We start from the raw sequence: 6079 nt of genomic DNA, 5'->3' as shown, positions 1-6079 counted from the left end.
GTTCAGAGTTCTGGGACCATCCCCTGAACCTGCTTGGTCGGGTAGTCTGTGTTGTTGTTGGCGGAGCTCTCTGCTATACGTCCACCCGATCCGCCATCTTGTTTGTTCTCAAGTTATGAACATTTTAAAGATGGATTATTGTTTTATAATTAAGAAATAGCTTCAAGATTTCTTAAATGATTTCTATGTGTTGGCAGTGTGTTTCAATTATTTCTTTTCAAAAAATGACATAATGGCATATTATTTCCATATTGAAGAACTTGCTGAAGATTGCTGTTGTTGTTAAATACTTTTGAGTTGGTTCTGAATCCTGTAGAAGGTTTCCAAAGAGTAGCTGGTGAGTTTGAACCGATGACCTTGTTGTAGGCAAGGAGACAAGCACTTAGCTTCCAGTGTCAACTTGCTGAAGGTATTTGGAAGCAAATCTAAGCATAGTCTCGGCCTTTTCTAACTGAAACCTTCTGTGAATCAGGGTAATAATGACCTTGTTGGGTATCTTCGGTCATCTTCATCTTTTCCATGGAGTCTTGAAATACATTTCACAGGATCTTTTTTCTCTATACTTTCGTATACTATTGACAAAAAACGGACCCTATCATAAAGTTTATCAGGAGAAAGCAAGTATTCAGTCATCTCCATCAGCGTCTTCTGGCAGATCCTTAGACAGAAATAAGAAAGATAGACTGCACACTGAGAGCATCAGCCCCTCCACTCCTGGATGCCAGGTCTGAGGACCATGAAGTTAGGGACCTGATAATGTCAGTACAGCTACACTTGGACTCTGGAAAGTCATGTGAGAATCACTCATTGCCACTATCTGCTTTCCTGACAAGGAGAGTCCCAAGGCTTTGAAAGCTATTTAGATTCTAATTATCTATAAGGAATTGTTAAAACAGCTCCTGCTTAGAATAGTAAGAATGGCTTCATTTTTGAAATATGAACTCTGATTGATGCTAAATCCCAGCATTATTATATCTGTCCTTCATTAAGTTAGGACAGGCACTGTCTATGTCTGTGCTTCTGGAACTAAGGAGAAGGATTGAGAGTAAGTGTGCTGAGGAATCAACTTAGCTCCTTCTACAAAAATAAGTCACCATCTACACAGAGTGGTTAAATCTGAAAAGACACGAAGCAGATGGAGGCACAAAGAGAAGCAGCTGGGAGAGCCCAACCTCACACATCTGCTCCCTGGGTGGGTGGGGTTTATGTTCAAGCATGTAACACTGTGGGAGGGTAATTATTATGCTTCAGACAGTAATAAGTTCCAAAATCTTCAGCTTTCAGGCTGCTGATAGTGAGAGTGAAGTCTGTCCCAGACCCACTCCCACTGAATCGCTCTGGGATGCCATCGGCCCTGTTGGATGCACCATAGATGAGGAGCCTGGGAGCCTGCCCAGGTTTCTGCTGAAACCAGTTTAAGTAGTTGTTAACACTCTGACTAGCCCTGCAATTGAGGGAGACTGTTTCACCAGGAGACAGAGAGAGGGAAGCTGGGGACTGCGTCATCACAATGTCTCCCATGGCGTCTGAAGTTGGAAATAAAACACAAAGTCACTCATAGGATCCCGATCATAAAACACTGTCTACCCACAGACCTAATCTATATTCCAAATAAGCCAATATTTATTAATGTTTCTTGCCTAATAAAGGTGTCAGGTCCCAGGACCTAAAAACATTGAAAAAACATTTGACTGAGAGAACCATCTCTATTCCCCTCACCTGGTAGCCAGAACACTAGCAGGCAGAGAAGCTGAGCTGGGCCTTTCATGGTTCACTCTGTGCCCCAAGTGAGACAGATCTTCCCCTGAGTGCAGACCCAGCATTCATATGGGCTCTGGAGGACCAGGTGGACTGGAAGGAATATGCAAAGCAGGTGGGTGGGGCCAGCTGGGCTTCCAAATGCAGAGAGGCTTTGTCTGCTCTTCTCTGCACATGAGCAACCATCCTCAGGAGGCCCAGTCAGAAAAGTCTTAGACTCAGACTCAGGGCTGAATTTCCAAGCTTCACTGAATTTAACCCTTGTACAATGCACTGGACCACAAAGTTGGTTTGAACCACAAAGGAGACGATTCAAACTCATCAGGCACTCCTTTGAGTCCCTATGAGTCAAAACCAACTCAACGGAACTTAAAAACAAAAAGAAAAACAAAATTTATTAACATAGGTTCAATCAAATACTCCCAAGATTGTTGATCCCTAGATGCTCATGAGTCTTCTTGGTCAGCAAATAGGTGATTCTTGGCATCTACATTCAGAAACGCAGAAAAAACTTGGAGCAGGAGACCAAGTGTGGTTGCTTCATACAAAATCATAATTCCTATTTTGGGAACTGGTCAATTTACAAACCGAAACCTATTTGTTAAATGGATGGCTGGTTCCTCTAGAGGAATGGTCATGTAACATGATGACAAACATGTCCTGTAACGATCCCCTCGTAGTTCCTCAAATGGAACTCTGTCCTTATAATTGCACACTGAAGAAAGGGTATCACAGCTATTGCATGTACTGGTGCATACAGTACCTAAGTTGGCATTGATACTAATAAATACAGTGCCTTGGGCTCCTGGAACCCACCCTGCTAGAGGACCTGCGTATGAATGGGGTTAGTTCAAGGTAGAGGAAAAGATTGAACTTGTGTGTTTTAAAAGGTTTGTGTTTGGGGGCCTTATGGATATTGGTTTCTCCTGCCTGTTAGTGTAAAATAGGCATATACGTGTGATAGGAATATTGGAAATTATTATTACAGAGAGCTCATAAACCTGCTTTCATCCTACACTTGGTTGGATTTGCTAAAGGGGTTTATAATTTCCCTGAGAAATTTGGCTTTTTGCTTTAAGCCTTTGTACAGTATATGGCTTTGGTAGAATCCAGAACCCCACCCAAAACCTTCAGACTTGGGACATTTGCATTTCCAAAGACAGGCAGGCCAACCCAGAACTATTGGGAGAGCAGGATTTTAAAGCAGAGGAAAAAAGCAGACAGTTTGGCATTTTGAGTTCTGGAAGCATCAAGGCAAGTCCGTCCATCAAAGAAAACCTGCTTCTAGGACTGAAAGTCCAAGGGAGCCTGTGTTCCATTGCTCGCTAGTGACATTTTGGATCTACTTGTGCGTGGAATTGGGTGATATGCAGCAGTGAAGACACTGGCTGAGTTTGGACATGTTCTATTTGTACCCGCTGAGCTTGAGGTAAGCGGAGCAGGAAGGTTGGCTGGTTTGAAGTTCAGGTACTTTGTTGAACTCCTGACCCTAAAAGCCCTGACCTAGCCTATTGACTTGAGCACTGAGAGTGAAGGGGTAGCTGATTTGATGTGCAGTGAGGTGTGTGAGAACTCCCAAACTTGTAGCTGGTACCCATTTGACTGAGCTTGGCTGGCTGTAGTGGTTGTTATTAAGTGCCACTGAACCAGTTTCAACCTATAGCATCTGAGAAGCAGCTGGTGAACTTGAACTGCCAACTTTATGATTTAAACCGACCTTGCAGTTCAGCACATTACCCCACAGCACCACACCAGCACTCTTCATGGGTGGCTAAGGTAGAACTGACCAAAAACTGACCGGATGAAGATAAAGATGCTTGATACTCTGAGCAAGTGTCAACTGAAACCGTTTGATGGACTGGACTTTTGCTTATGAATGCAGTTTCTCAAAAGTCTAACTGGAATGGCAGATTCTTCATATCACAGAACATGCTTGTCTCCTCAGGGCACAGGGTTGATAGACACAGGCAATTTAGACAACAGCTTTTAAAAATGGAGAGTTATAAAGTCATGAAGTGACTGATGAACAAACTTTTGTGGGTGTGGTTAGTTTCAGAGTGAGGGGATATGGTAAAATCTCCAGTGACTAGCTTTCATCTATTCCAGATGGGTCTGATGAGAGGGTTTGGAAAGTTATGCTTATAGAATTTATGATTTCAATTGTGGGTAATTGTTAGTAGGATTCATTGTGATTGTCAAAACTGTATTTGCAGAAGATGTGTAACTAAAAGGAGGGAATAGTTTCTTTCATTTTAGGATCCAATGATCCCAGGACCATCAGGAAGGAAAAGCATGAGTGGAGCCTGGGGTTCCTGCCTGGAAAAGTGATGACAGCAGAAAAGGAGGCAGAGTCAGTGGCATGAAAAGTCAGAACAGCTATGGACCCTTGGCCCATGGACTCAGTAAATACTGTGTACCTATGGGCAGGAGGCTGGCTCGCAGACGGTGCCCTTTGTTCATTTATATGAATACATATATTTTGTTTTGTTTTGTATGTGTGCATCAAATATTTTTACCTTGTTCATTAGTGACATATAAGATATAAATGGGGCCTATGTGGTTTTGGTTGTACATGCTTTAGTTACATCTTGTTAGTCACAAGTATGACTTCAAAATTGTCTTTATTTAGAAATTATGCATAGGGTTTATACATTTCAAGTTGACAAGTGTGGATTATAATAGGGTTTTGTGCCAACTTGTCTAGATGATTTCAAGAGGATTAGGTATTGAGATGTGCTTATCGCCATGATGATGAAACCTAATGCAGGCATAGCTAGCTCTATGGTGAGTGGCTATGAGCAGCCAATCAGCTTAAGTAATGCTTGCTTTGGAATGCAGCCTGCTCCCTCTCTGTCTCTTCTGCTGGGGACCTGGGACTATGCACATAGTAGGCTATTTCCTTGATAATAAGCTTCCCGTTATATATGTTATATATAAACATATATATCTATAATGTTTAAAAGATTTTGCTTCTCTAAAAAACCCAAGGCTGTAGATCTTTACGAGAGCAGTAAGCCTCATCTTTCTCCAGTGAAACTGCTGGGAATTTCGAACTGCTCACCTTTAGATTAGCAGCCTGATTCATAACCACTTTACTATCAACGCTCCTTAGGTTAAATACTGAAACTCAAGATCTGAAGGTTTCAAATCCTAATGAAGAAGTGAGGGAAAAGGAGGAAGAGGAAATAGTAAATAAAAAGTTGCTGCCCATCTAATAGATTTTTAAAGAAAAAAATGCAGACAAAAACACCAAATACTACAGAGAACTGACAAAGTTAACATCCCTGAAAATCCCAGTGCTACAACAAAAATAAGATACACACAAATAACAGGGAAACAATGATTCATCCAAATAAGCATGAAAAAAGGAATGAACACTTAAACAGGGATGAGCAAATAGTGAAATAGAAAAATAATAAGGCTATAATGCAATGACATTAAACATAATTAAAGAATTCAGGAAAATACTTTTAATAAGTTCTAAAAGAAAAAGTTAATCTCCAAAAAAATCTGAAAAGGGAAATATTGCAACCAAATAGAGTCAATAACTGAAATAGCAAAGACAATAGAAGGATTTACAAAGACATTTAGACAAGCAGAAGGATCAGTGAAGTTGAGTATAAAGAGTTAAAATTCTAGATCCTGAAGAATAACAAGAAAGGAGCCTCAAGAAGGTTAAGCAGACCTTCATTAAACTAGAACAACAAAGAAAGGTCTAATATATACAACACGAGAATTCAGAAGGAGAGGTGAGAGACAAACGTGTAGAAAGAATATCTGAAGAAACAATGACAATTTCCCCAGTCAACAGAAGGACATGAATCTCCAAATCCAGGAAGCTCAACGGACCCCAGTAGAATCAACACAAAGAATTCTAAATGAAGACACATTACAGTTAAACCCACTAAAATCTACAGCCAACAATTTCATTCCAAGTCACCATGACACTATAGGGCATAGAAGAACTGCCCCATAGGTTTCTAAGGTTGCAAATCTTTATGGAAGCAGATTGCTACATCTTTCCACGATGGAGCAGATATTGGGTTCAAATGACTGTTCCTTTGGTTATCACTGGGCACTCTAACCAATGTGCAACAAAGGCTCTGACAGCATAGTTAAGACCCCAAAAATGGAAGACAAAGACAGAATCAATAAGGCAATGAGAAAGAAGCTAACAATCCCACACCCATGATCCCCTATAAGAGTAAGGACTGTTTTTTGTTGTTGTCTTTTTAACCTCCGAAGCTTTGGAGACCAGAAGGCAATTGAATAATATCTTTAAAGTTCTAAATGGAAAAAAGCAAAACAAAAACCTGTCTAC

The sequence above is a fragment of the Chrysochloris asiatica genome, unplaced genomic scaffold, assembly GCF_000296735.1.
Source record: "Chrysochloris asiatica unplaced genomic scaffold, ChrAsi1.0 scaffold00526, whole genome shotgun sequence".
In the NCBI taxonomy this organism is placed as follows: domain Eukaryota; kingdom Metazoa; phylum Chordata; class Mammalia; order Afrosoricida; family Chrysochloridae; genus Chrysochloris; species Chrysochloris asiatica.
Note: the sequence above shows the minus strand (reverse complement) of the source record.